Source organism: Saimiri boliviensis, chromosome 9 (genome assembly GCF_048565385.1).
Source record: "Saimiri boliviensis isolate mSaiBol1 chromosome 9, mSaiBol1.pri, whole genome shotgun sequence".
Taxonomy (NCBI): Eukaryota; Metazoa; Chordata; class Mammalia; order Primates; family Cebidae; genus Saimiri; species Saimiri boliviensis.
The window spans coordinates 16,070,039-16,082,592 of record NC_133457.1 but is presented as its reverse complement, the minus strand read 5'-3'; the positions used below and the strand labels follow the sequence as shown (position 1 = coordinate 16,082,592).

The 12,554-nt window shown below is 33.6% G+C and overlaps 1 long non-coding RNA gene across 3 annotated transcripts in view; it reads left to right on the top strand.

The window, feature by feature from the left end:
- Nucleotides 1-2,527: 2,527 nt before the first annotated feature.
- LOC141585589 (uncharacterized) overlaps nucleotides 2,528-12,554 on the top strand; it is a 70,439-nt gene continuing 60,412 nt past the window's right edge. For all 3 annotated transcript variants that reach the window (XR_012519131.1, XR_012519130.1, XR_012519129.1), the window contains exon 1: nucleotides 2,528-12,437. This is a non-coding gene — a long non-coding RNA (uncharacterized LOC141585589). The remainder of the gene's footprint in view (nucleotides 12,438-12,554) is intronic.

Below are 12,554 nucleotides of genomic sequence, written 5' to 3'. Positions count from 1 at the left end.
ATATTCAATCCTCAGATAATATAAAAACCACAGAAACCTTTAGAAGTTTCATGTAAGACAGAGATATGCTCTACTTTCTGGCCAAAGGAACTAATTCCTGAATACTTATTTAATTTCTAAAATACTAGTAACTGTAAAATGACAGGAAAGCCTCTGTTTTCCAAATATTCTCATATAAATATTTACATTCAAAATAAAGTTCTTTAGGTTAAACTCTTTCACGTGTAAGAATTAATAAACAACTTGGTTTCACTATCTTTTATGTTTAAAATAATACTATAACTTTTTAATATTGTTTTTATGTTTGAATCATCTAGATATATTATCTTTTAAAAATAAAGTTGAAGTTCAAAATTATTTTTTAAATGCCACCAAATTTTCTGATATGTAAATATTATTTGCATATGTACACTGCATTAAAAATAATTTAAATCCCTGAATTTCTAAAAAAGGAAAATAGTCTTCGAGGACTCATCTCAGAATTAAAGCAAAATACTTAGTATATATTATGTAATTAGTAAAATTTAGTAAGCTACTAAATTTAGTGAATTACAATAAATTATTTTATCATCTGTTAAAATTTTATATTGTATGTTGGAGAAAACCTAGGACATTTTAAGTATTCAAAAATTATTATCTAAAATAAGGGATAAGCTGTTATTGCAGAGAGCAAAACATATTAAAAAACAGCTTTGCCAGGGAGAGCTGGGAATGGCTTTGCCAAGGTAGCATCTTCAATACTGGTGCTAGAAGAATCAGATGTTTGCTAGGTGAAGAAGGTGGGCATTGCAGACAGAGACAACATACTTGTGACATTTGCCTAGCATATTTCAGAAACAGTGAAGAAATATAGTGTGTTTGAGTAGATGTAGAACATTGAGCATTCAGGGTGCTATGTAAGGACTAGAGAGGCAGTTTGCGGTTGTATGTTAAAGGACTTTTTAGACTAAGTAGAAGAGGCTAAAATGTGTCCCATTTGTATCAGAAAGCCAATGGAAACTTTTAAGATACAGAGTGTCATGATCTGATTTGTCTAAAATAGAACTGATTATAGATCATCTGAAACTAATGTTTTATTAGTCAATATTTTGTAGAAGGGAAAATTCGTCCTCTTACCCAGAGTCCTTAAACCATAGACATCTGTGTCTACTATGCCCTTTCCCAACCACTCTCTATATCTTTGATACCAAATCCTATCCAGTTTACTCTACATCATCTCTTGCAATTTTTTTTCCATTCTTTCCCTTATCCATGTCCAGATTCACACCTCTTCTATTTGCCCTTGCCTGGACTTTTGAAGCCCATCATGTATTAAGGGGCCAGACACCCGCATCTCATCTCTCCTTCTACTAATATATTCCTCATAGTATTGGAATTACGGAATCTGCAAAGAATAAAGCAACATGCCAAATACTTCCTCTAGTTTCACCTGATAAGAACCATACGATGCCTACTATTTGGTGCAATTAATTTTTTTATAGATGTGCTTTACAAACAACCTTTAGAACTAGAGAACCCCTGAAGCACAAAGTACTCTGTAATAAATGAGACTCACCAAATGTTAGAGCAGGGACTATCCAAGCAAGCATCTCCCCTGAGCTCCTGGGCTCTGTAAAGTTAACCAACAGATAGCGAGGCTGACCCTTGCCTTCATGCAGGGCAGAAAGGCTGAAGCAGCCTGATGGCAAGTGCCCTTATGGCACTTACCAAGTCCAAGACAGAAGTTGTAAAATGGTGGCCAATGGGCTGAATTGGCTTAAAGCTGTATACTTAAATGGCATCATTTAAATAAATATTTATGATTTGGGAGAATTCATATAAAAATGAACATTTATGTCTTCTGTTGAAAATACAGAAGATCTGTCCAAGCAAGATCAGCAATCAGAAAGGCCTATGTAGAGAGGGGCACATTCTTGAAAAGGTGCCACCTTTTACTGTTTCTACATTACATTTGACTTCTATTTCTTAATAACCCTGGGCCTGGGAGAAGAGGAGTGAGAGAAGTTGGGGAGTACTGAGAGTTCCTGGGATTAAATTTCCTGTCATCCCAATGGGAAGAGGTCTCAGAGTTAGAATCAAACTTTTAAAACTGTGATGCTAAAAGAAAATGAAATTTCTTGAACACTTGAGTGTGTAGATTTATATCAGCTAGGTGTAATGTCAATGATTTTCTTGGTTGAGATTTAAAACCACCCCTCAGTTTCTTCCTAGTTCTTATTTTCTCATCCTTTTAAGAATAGAGAGCATCAGATATATCCATAGACACAGTGAAGAACGAGCAGGGAATAGATAGGAAATGGGTGATCTTCAATACAGAACTTCCGAGCAGTAAATTAAGTTGGGGAATGTTATGGGTAGAAAACCAAGGAAATAAAAAAATAAATTTATAGGCAAACGAGATTAACAGACTATTCCTGTTGCAACAAGAAGTTAATACAGAACTGAGAGCAAGAGCTTTTGCCTTTTCAGCTGTTTGAAGACAAGCCTAGGGCTGGAGAGCCTGTAAAAGATAAGTTTAGAGAAGTCCTCAAACCGATAAAATAACAACCTACTTCCCCAAATATGCTAAGGGTGTTTGTCTATGGTTAGTTGAACCATTAAAATGGGGAAGGAGGAGGGGCCAGAATTGTCTCTTCTAAGTTCAGAAAGGCCACATTTTGCCATTCTACTCTAAAGCAGCTACATTTCTCTACAGAGCACAGAACTGTATGTAAATTTATCCATTGTCTAACTCTAATCTTCAAACATGTATTAGATCAGTATTTGGAGACAGAGAAGCCAACTGGTTCTTAACGTTACATTGTATAGCTTTTATTAACATGTATCCCAGGGACTCATTTACTGATATTTGCATTGCCTAGGCGGCGGACAAACCATAAGGCTGCCTGAAAAGGATTTACTCTAGGGAAGAAACAGTGTGAAAATACGGCGTGGGTAGGCTTGCTGAAGTGTGTTTGAGTGAGGATAGTAGAGAATAAGAGAAAAGAGGCATTGGTAGGTTTATTTAAGACAAAAAATGGGCATTTTGGTTTCTTAACGGCTGCTTTCTTTTTTTTTTTTTCAATTTAAAACTGTTTTGGGACTAGAGCCTTAGCCGTATAAATTATTCTTACAAGAAACAAAGTTCTCTGAAGGAAAAAAATGCTAAACATGTATCTTGGCAATGAGTCTCATATTAGAATTTAAATTTTAAATCTGTTTTAAGAACGCATAAAAAAGCAATTTCAGAAAAAAATCAGAAAAGCTTAGTTTTCTTTTTATTAAAAAAGAAACACAGAGAAATAAATTGATTTATTTTCTTGTTTTGTTCCCTTGGATATGACATAAATTGAAATTTGTAATTAGAAAATAAATGAAAAGTAATTCAATAAAGCTTTCACAGTTATACCTGAAAACCTATAAATACACTACGTAATGGCATAATGCAGTAGTCAACACAGAGAGTCATTGTTTAAGGTGAACTGAAGTGTGCATTAGTACATCAGCAAAAAGATCCCATGGCTGACACTAATCTTTGTGGTTCTGCCAAAGTGGCATTTTATCCAAACTTTTTGTATTTACCTCACAATTCCATATACATACCTGTAATTCCAAACTTAAGAATTTTGTAAAACATGTGTAATCTGTATACACACATATGCGTACCTCAAAGGGTTAAGCTACCCAAGCCGTAGCCAATGAATCACTTTTGAAAAGAGCAATAACTTGCTGTAAGAATCATGTAATTTATTACTCTTAGGTGTGCTTTAACTAACTTTCACACACCCATGTTTGCTTTAAAGAATTCCAAATTTATGAAACAACACACTTAAAAAAAATCTTTTCCAACAACTGGAAAAAGAAGTGAATTATTTCAAAGATATTATTACTACACATGGAAATATTTCAAAAATTCTAGTTCTCTTTAGGGAATAAAAATGGACTATTGCATTTCAACCTAAAACTACATTTTGAAATGCTCCATATAGTAGTTAGCTGCCTGTTTTTGAAATAATTTTTGGCTAAACAAAAATTTCAACTCCTATAAGGCATAGTTAATAGCATGGTAATTACAATGTTTTTATAATAACTTACAATCTTCTGAGATGATGTTTCACAACTCCTTCAGTTAGGGCTGGCAAATATGATTTCTGCTACTATTCTATTTTAGCTTTTCAGTAAGTGCCAGCAAGCGAAATTATATTCCTTTCCTTTTATGGCTTTCTGTGAGGCCCTGACTTGTAGAAAAGGCATTTGTGAGGTTGCTAACATTAAAGTTAATGTTAAACAGCTTATATTTTAACTAGAGATACTTCACAGTTTAGATATAGGCACGTTTTGATTCTTGGTCACAAATTTTGATGAACATAGTAAACACTTTCTTCTCATTTGTATATTTTTACTCCTGAAATCAGGTGGCCTCTTAAAAATCTTTAGAAAAGTTAGTTCGTTTGAAAAGGAGACCAGGAAATATTGATTGATATAAAAATAAAAGTTCAAGCAGTTGACACTTTTTGTTTGAAATAATTTAGAAGCTAAAAAAGAAAATAAGCTCACTTTGCCAAAATGCAAGGCATTTTAGGCTCTTATGAAGAAAAAAGTGAACACTAACATGGAAATCAGCAAGCTGGTTAGAAAAAGTGGGAAGAGAAGGTTTTTGTTAGAGGACATGTTAGCTTGCCATTAAAAACGGTTACTGTTCCAAGAAGTCTGACTAATGCCAGAGACTCTATCAGCAAAATAAGAGAAGCACGCTGAGCCTCAAACATATTTCTACACACTTCCTGAAAAAATCTGAGCAATCTTTAAAATAGAAGTGAAGAGCAGAAAGCCATAGCAGTGATACGGTGTTTGAAGTGTCCTCTGGTGATCTCGATTACTGCTTTGACCACAACCTCCATCCCCAGCTGTATCACTTAACAAAGGTTATCAATAAACAATGTATTCATCTACTGGATTTCAATGAAAGCTCTGATTACTTTTTTCTATGTTTGGACCAAATGTACTGGCTTTGTTTAGATATAACTAAAGAATATGAAATGCACTTAGGCAAAAGATCAGAAAGTACCCAGAGGCCTTGTTAGTAAGAAGGAACATTATAATTTGCCCTCATATGATAACATTATATCTGCTTAAATATGCTTCAAAAATAACTTTTCATGGTATGTCTTTACTGATCCACTAAGAACTCTTAGAGTATTAAATATTTTACACTATGAAAATTCTGGAGAATGCATCCTTTCCAATGTAACCCTCTATTTGATAAGATAAAAGAATTTTTCCATTCTTGTGCCTTACACAAATGGCTTATCTTATCACAACTAATAGTGCTGTAAAAACAGGATTTTTTAAACTAAGCAATATATTTTTTAGATGCATGTTTTGTGCCTACAAATGTTCTACATAATCAGTAGTTATGGCTAATCGGAATACTTTATACAAGTATTTAATTTCTAAAGCTTTAGCTGATGTATAGCAGCATACCTTAAAAATATTAAGTTTTTTTGTGCATATTCTTTCATTCTCAAAAGCGAGGTACCTAATATAATTTTATTATGCTTTGATTTAGAAACCATATTAATTAACCTTTAGAACACAGAAATGTAGGATTTTAGAGCTGACATAGACATAAGAATTATTTAGCTCAACTGTTTTTAAAGATTTTGCAAGAGAGGGTCACTGGATGAAAAATTTGCTTGTATTCACATTGCAGCTGTGAATAAAGAATTAATAGAGGAATTTGAATATGAAAAAAGTAATTAAAATTTAAAATTGGAAATTTTCTTTCAAAGACCATATAAACCTCTATTCATCTACCATATGTATTTTGTGTAAGGTTAGGAAATGGTATTTCCCTTCTTGAAAAGTATTTTTTGTACCGTAGGAATATAAAGCTACAAAAGTCTTTTTTATTTCTGTTTATTCAACAAATATTTATAGAAAATTATTGCCTTCCTAACAATAACAAAATGGTATATCAATGAACATTTTCATAATAACAATATACAATATAAACTGGCAAAACTATTCATGAGACACTTAGTGAATGTTAGTGACTTTTTAATATTTTAATTCTTCTTTTGCCAAAGCTATAGCTGTACAAACTTTACAATTATGAAATTGAATATGCATTGTAATTGTGTGTTTCTCATTAGTTCTATTTTTCAAGCAATAGCAATTTAAATAGATATTTGTATTGCAACTCTTTTCCCAGGGGAGATTATAAACAAATAAAGTTAGTTATAAACAAATAAAGATAGTTGCATGATGAAATATTATGCACCATTCAAAGCTATGTTATTACATTGTTTTCTAATGACAAAAGAAAAAGAATATGATATTATTTCAAGTGAAATAACCCATTTCAAATTCAATTACGATCACACACACACACACACACACACACACACACACACACATATACACACACACAAATGTGGTGAAAGGAAGCCTGCAAAAAAAGGAAAAATGAGAATACTAGCAGTGTGGAGGTTTTTCCGAGTTGCAAAATTTTGGAGAACTTTAAAAAGTTCTGCATTTTTAGTATTTTCTACAATGATCATATTTATTTTTACACACAGGAAAGACTAAAACTAATTTCAAAGAAATATAAACAAAAATATGAAAGTGAGAAATATGACGATGCAGGCGCCATTTCAGACTGCTTAAACATTGCATTCAGTAGTATCTTTTCTTTACAGAATGTTAGGATCTGGGCTAGTATGTACTTCATAAAAGAGTATAAGACAAAAAACATTTCTGCTCAGTAAAAGATTAGAAGCATTGCAAAGCGGAAGAGACCAGTGGAACAGGAAACAAAAGTGAAAGAGTTCAGATAAGGGACTGCTGAGAAAAACAAAAGAGAGTTGCTAACGAGTAGTAAGAACATTTTCTGAGTGTTTTGGCTTATAATATTAACTTAGACAAAGGTAGAAGGAAATAATATTTCTGCAACATCTGTAATATGGCAGGAATTATGCCTGAACATTTTATTTATATCATGTAAATTTAAGTTGGGTCACATAGGTCTGTTTATTCTCATATTAGTTAGATATAATTTACCTCACCCTGGTACGTTACTGGGAAAAGCAGAATGACAAGATGTAATGAAACCAGGATTTAAATTTAGTGAGTTGATGGCTAAAACTCAAGCTCTTCTTATTTTACTTTCCTTTCTCCAGAGTATTTTGCTAAAATAATTAAAAATACTGCCTGTCTTCCAGGATGATAAGGTTCTGTTATTTGACTGTCTGAAAAGAAGAATTTGTTATATATATTTTTCAGGTTGAAAAGTAGACCTAGGGAAGCGTTTCATGTACAGACAGTCCTCTCATGTTCCCAGTTTTGTGGCTGAACAAAAGCCAGTGATATAACAAAAACCAAATGGTCTTTGGAGTAAGGCAGGCCTCTGTTCAGCTCTGACATTTACTAGATATGTGACATCAGGCAAGTTTCTCAATGTTTCTGAGTTTTAGATTCCTTATCTGTAAAATTGACTAACAATACCATCTTATAGAACAATTGTGAGGATAAATGAGAAAAACATTCAAAGGATGCCTAGAAGAAATTATAGCATATCATAGACCTCCAATAAATGTTGGCTTTCTTTTCCTTAAATGCCAGCCCTTGAATGCTTTTTACAAGCTATTAATACTTGTTGTCCAGGACTTTTATCAGTTTCTCCGGAGCTTCCTGCAGCAAGTGGCAGCCTACGTCTTAAATTCCTAAGTGTCTGTAATCATTTTTTAAAAGTCCCTCCTTCTGAGATTTTTCACTGTGGCTTTCTCATTAAATTTTCTAATTTTCTCCATAAGCCTCAGTTTTCTGCAATGAAAATACAGAGACTAAGGTCAATGAAGTCACAATCAAGTTTGTACTTGGAGCATATAAAAACTCAGCAATATAGACGATGACTGTAAAAACCTTTTACATTCAAGAAGCAGACAGAATAAATCAGGTTCATATCCTTTTTGTTTTAAACTGCATTTGCTCTAATTGTTGTTGGTATTATTATCTTATTTTCAACTTGAATGCTTTAGACAGGGCATACTTCTCTCCTGTAAAACTTCACTACATGCTATTGTGACAGCTTCTCATATTTACATTCCTTACCTGCTCTTGATTTAGTTTAAACTCCTCTTTCAATGGTCTCATCAGGAACACCAGCATCACTTAGAGAAACACCAGTGTCACTTAGAGACATATTAGAAATTCTAGGACCTAACACCGTAACTGGTGAATCAGAAACTTTGTACATAGGGCCCAACAATCTGTGTTTTATGACCCAGGAATAGTACCTAATTTTTGAGAATCCCTATTACAAATAATTACAGTTAAATCAATGCTAGCAAGCATTCCACTTTCTTGACAGTAACCCAACCCCCAAACTGCCACAATTCCAGCATTTGTTTACTGCACCGTGTGACATCATTGCTTTCTTCAGAGCATTTTTAGCAACCCTGTAATGTCTCAGATTAGTCTGTGTATGGAGAGTTCATTTCTGCAATAATCTCATAAAATCACATGCAAAGCATGTCTTTATGCCTTTCTAATCTTCTTCTTACTCTATTTGCTGTTTACAGTACCCATATGACTTCTAGGGAGGTAGGCAGCGTATTTACCTTGAGTGTTCTTTTTAAATACTAGCACTTCAGTCTTTCCTTCTCTTTGGTCAGGAAGCTGTGACTCATTTATAGATTAAAAAAATAAAAGCAAAAACTCAACCAAAACAATCAAAACCAACTAACCAAAACAGAAAACCTCCTAAACCAAGTTCTCAAGGTAACAGAGATTTAAACAGTACATAAATGTTTAAGATCACTGAGGAGTGTGCCTGTATTACACAGGCATATTTGATATCAGTGACTTTTTGGCTTATGGAACAGAATTTTTGTTTGTCTTTCTATTTACAACATCAACATAAACACAAAATGATGAGCTTCTTCAATTTTTAACATGATTAGTCAATGATAAATACAACAAATATGCTTGTAAAACAATAGGAAATAAGAGCAAAGTTTTTAGATTCAGGTTTATAAAATGTTGCTTTGTTTCACTTGATAGTCTCTTCCACAGTTTTTTTCTCCCAAGTCAGCGAAGCTGTTAACATTACTGATTGAAAGTCCTGTCTGCTTCTTCAAGACGTGGAAAACTGTGGACCAGGAGTTGGAAACTAAATTGTGTTACCTTGTCCAAAGCTTGATGGTGCTCTCATTGATGCTAGCACTAGCTAAAATGTGTTTGTTGACTGCTTAATCATCCTACTCTGTGAGGAGCCCTTTCAATGGATTTTCTCATTTATCTGAAGGTAGATCTTTTTCCTAAATTCAATCAGACCATATATCTTCGTGTGTCAATTATTTATGTGAAAGCAAGGGAAAAGTTAGGACCATTTTGCAAAGAGATTTTTAAATATAAGTAGCAAAAGTTTAATACCAAAAGGAAGTGAATGTAATGCAATTTCTGTGATAAACAGAATTTCTTTGCAAAGCAATATTTATTCTTCATTTCCTAATCAGCTTGCAGCAAAGCCAATTTTTTTCCACCAAGAGATAACAAATAATATGTAAGAATATTGTTTACATTATCTGTGGCACGTATTTTTTTTTTTCAAACCTTAGGAATAGTATCTATAATATGCTTACTGTGAGAAACAAAATATTTTTGTAACACTGCTGCTTTACATAGTTAGGTTCATACATTCAATATTCTTCTGAATAATTATCAAAGTAGAAGATAGAGCACTAAAAGTTATTTTTGGGGCTTGTCAAATACAATTTATGGGAGGCCATTGGTTTGAACTGAGCTTCTGTACTAGGCCCAAGAGACCAAACCAAAGTGAAATTACTCACGTTAAAGCTGCATACTACTAAGCTGAAACCAAGCTGTTTATCTAACCTTCCGAGCAATCAGGAAAGAGAGATAAAAGTCAAATTGCCGAACAGGCCAGTTTTAGTGGGCATGACAAGGAAGTCCCCTTCACTTTAACCTTTAAGTATGAAGCAACCAATCCATTTTTTTGTTCTGTTTCTGCTTTCCTCAGCCATTTTCTGTCTATAAAGCCAAACTTCTCTGCTTGGCTCATCAAAACATCCATTCTATTTTATAAAACAATGTGTTGCCTGATGCTAGAATCACAAGTAAAAGCTAATTAAGGTCTTTAATTAAATTTGTTGTAATTTTGTCTTGTGGCATGTATATTTTCCTAATTATTTTTATCCTCAGCACTCAGTACAGTTATAGAATACACGTTGAAATTATGACTAAGTACTAATACAGATTAGTTTGATTTACAGTTTGGGTGTTTGAAGGAAAGTCTCAAAATGGATGAAGGATCTGAAGTAGACTATTATTCATCTTCAGAGATTAAGCAGTAAGAGTTTATAAACAGAGCAGTAACACAAAATAACCCTATTAGGTATGACATCTGAGTCACAAACCCAGCAATAGAAACCCTTGAGTTTTAAAGCATGTGCTGTAATCATTGAGTTTAAGCAATCTTTTTACTATGGTCCAACTTTACATGCCACATTCAATAGTAATATGCAAAGATGTGAAATGATCAGCCTATCATAGAGAGTGCACAGAAATGATTTCTTTTCTATGTTAATATAGCATTGTGTCTTCCTTTAATAAAAGTAGTGTGCACTTTTGCCTTGTATCAAAATTAGACGGCAATTTAATCAACAGACCTGTTAGATGCTGATTAAATACACAAAAATTTGTTTCATTGGTTTCTGTTTCATACATCTAATTTATTCTGAAAAGGCCTTTTCCAAGGATGGATGTACTTTATTTTTGTAATTTGTTAAGTCCCCAATTTTTTTTTTTGGCTGGGGTGAGGATTTTTTTCTACCAAAACACTTCCATTTCAAAATGTGCTCAGATGCCTCTAAGGTATATGAATTCTAGTGAATGGTAATGTTTGTATAATCCATTTTAAAAATCACTTCAGAAAACACATTATCAAAGATTTAGTCTCTCTTTGCAGTTCTGTTAGCTAACATGACTGAAAATGAAACAGCATGTGGTTAGTGTAGACCGAACTTAAGCATGTTTCTCAACTTTTAAGTTCCTGTTTTAGGCAAATGTACTGTAGTGAATAGTTTATTAATTCAACAGAAGATTAGAAAAAAAGGAGAAGGATTGCTTTTTTAAATTCTCCCAAGACTAACAAGTTAGATGACTAAATTAAATCACTCTATGAAGAAAATTTCTAATATTTTTCTTGTCTTCATCTTTGTTCTCATATTTCCTCCCCAAATCCTCTCTCTCAATTCAAATTTATACCTTAACTTTCTTTAAATATACTGTCTAGGCAATCATCTCTCCCATAAAGCACTTCAATCCAGCCCATAAGTTGCTTAGAAGCACTTCTGGTCAAAATACAATTTTGTATTTTCTAATATATATATATAAACAGTTACCTGGTTAAAAAAAAGTCTAACAACAACCTTCCCATTCATTATTTACTATATGACATAGAAACTCCCCAGTTAGGGTCTCAAGTATTTCCACAATATGGCTTCCTTCACGCCATCAAGCACTTTATTTCCATTTCCTAGTATAAGTCAAAACCCACTTTTCAGCCAAACTGGGCTCTTTGCTATTTTCTAATAACTTTATAGGTTTGTTCAACCTTTTTATTTACACTTTCTCCCTTTTAACTTCGTATTGCTTATGTCCACTTCCATTAGGATTTTCTTTTAATGGTATTTATTTAACAAATACCTATTCAGTGCCACCCTGGCTCTAGTCCTAAAATAGGAAGTGGGGAGATGCCAAAGAACAACAATGAAGGATGGTTCCCTGCAGTGAGTTTAAAATAAATAAAAACAAAATGGAGTTTTAGTTAAATAGAAGTTTAAAGTTTATGGAGTTTAGAGTAAATAAAAACAAAATCACCAACTTAAACATAAAACTAAAAACTTATGACGGACACCTGGAAGGCAAGATCCGGAGAGCTATGAGGGCAAAACTGGTGATCTAATTTAATCTCTCAATTAGTAAAACTGTGAGACCTGAAGCATGGACAGGATTAGTCAAGCAATGATTCAATGGAAATCAGTTCAGTCAGAAGGAACAGCATTTTCAAATGCACTGAAGAAGCTTATAAGAAACACAAGTGTGTCCGTTACATAGTGTGAGAGAGAATCGCCCATAGATATAATACAATTCCCAGATAACCAAGCGGATGTGCTCCATCATTTCTTCTTCTAACCTAAGTAGTGAATATTTTTAATGTAATTAACAACACTTGACTTACAGATTTTAAATATGACTCTAGATTGTAAACTGCTTGGAAGCAAGAACTATGTATTTTTATTTTTTAAAAATATTTATGTTTGTTAATAAAAACAACTTACTCTTTTGTAGAAATGGGGTCTCACAGGGGAATGCTGGGAAGATGGCCACCTAAGAACAGCTCAGGGCTTCAGCTTCCAGTGAAAGTGCAGAGGGTGAGTGGACGCCACATTTCCAGACGAACTCTTATTGCCCACAGACCGGGAGATACCCAGGCAGAGGGGTCGCCAGCGTCGCAGTCCCAGCCGGTGCGGCTGTTTTGGCCCCTGCGG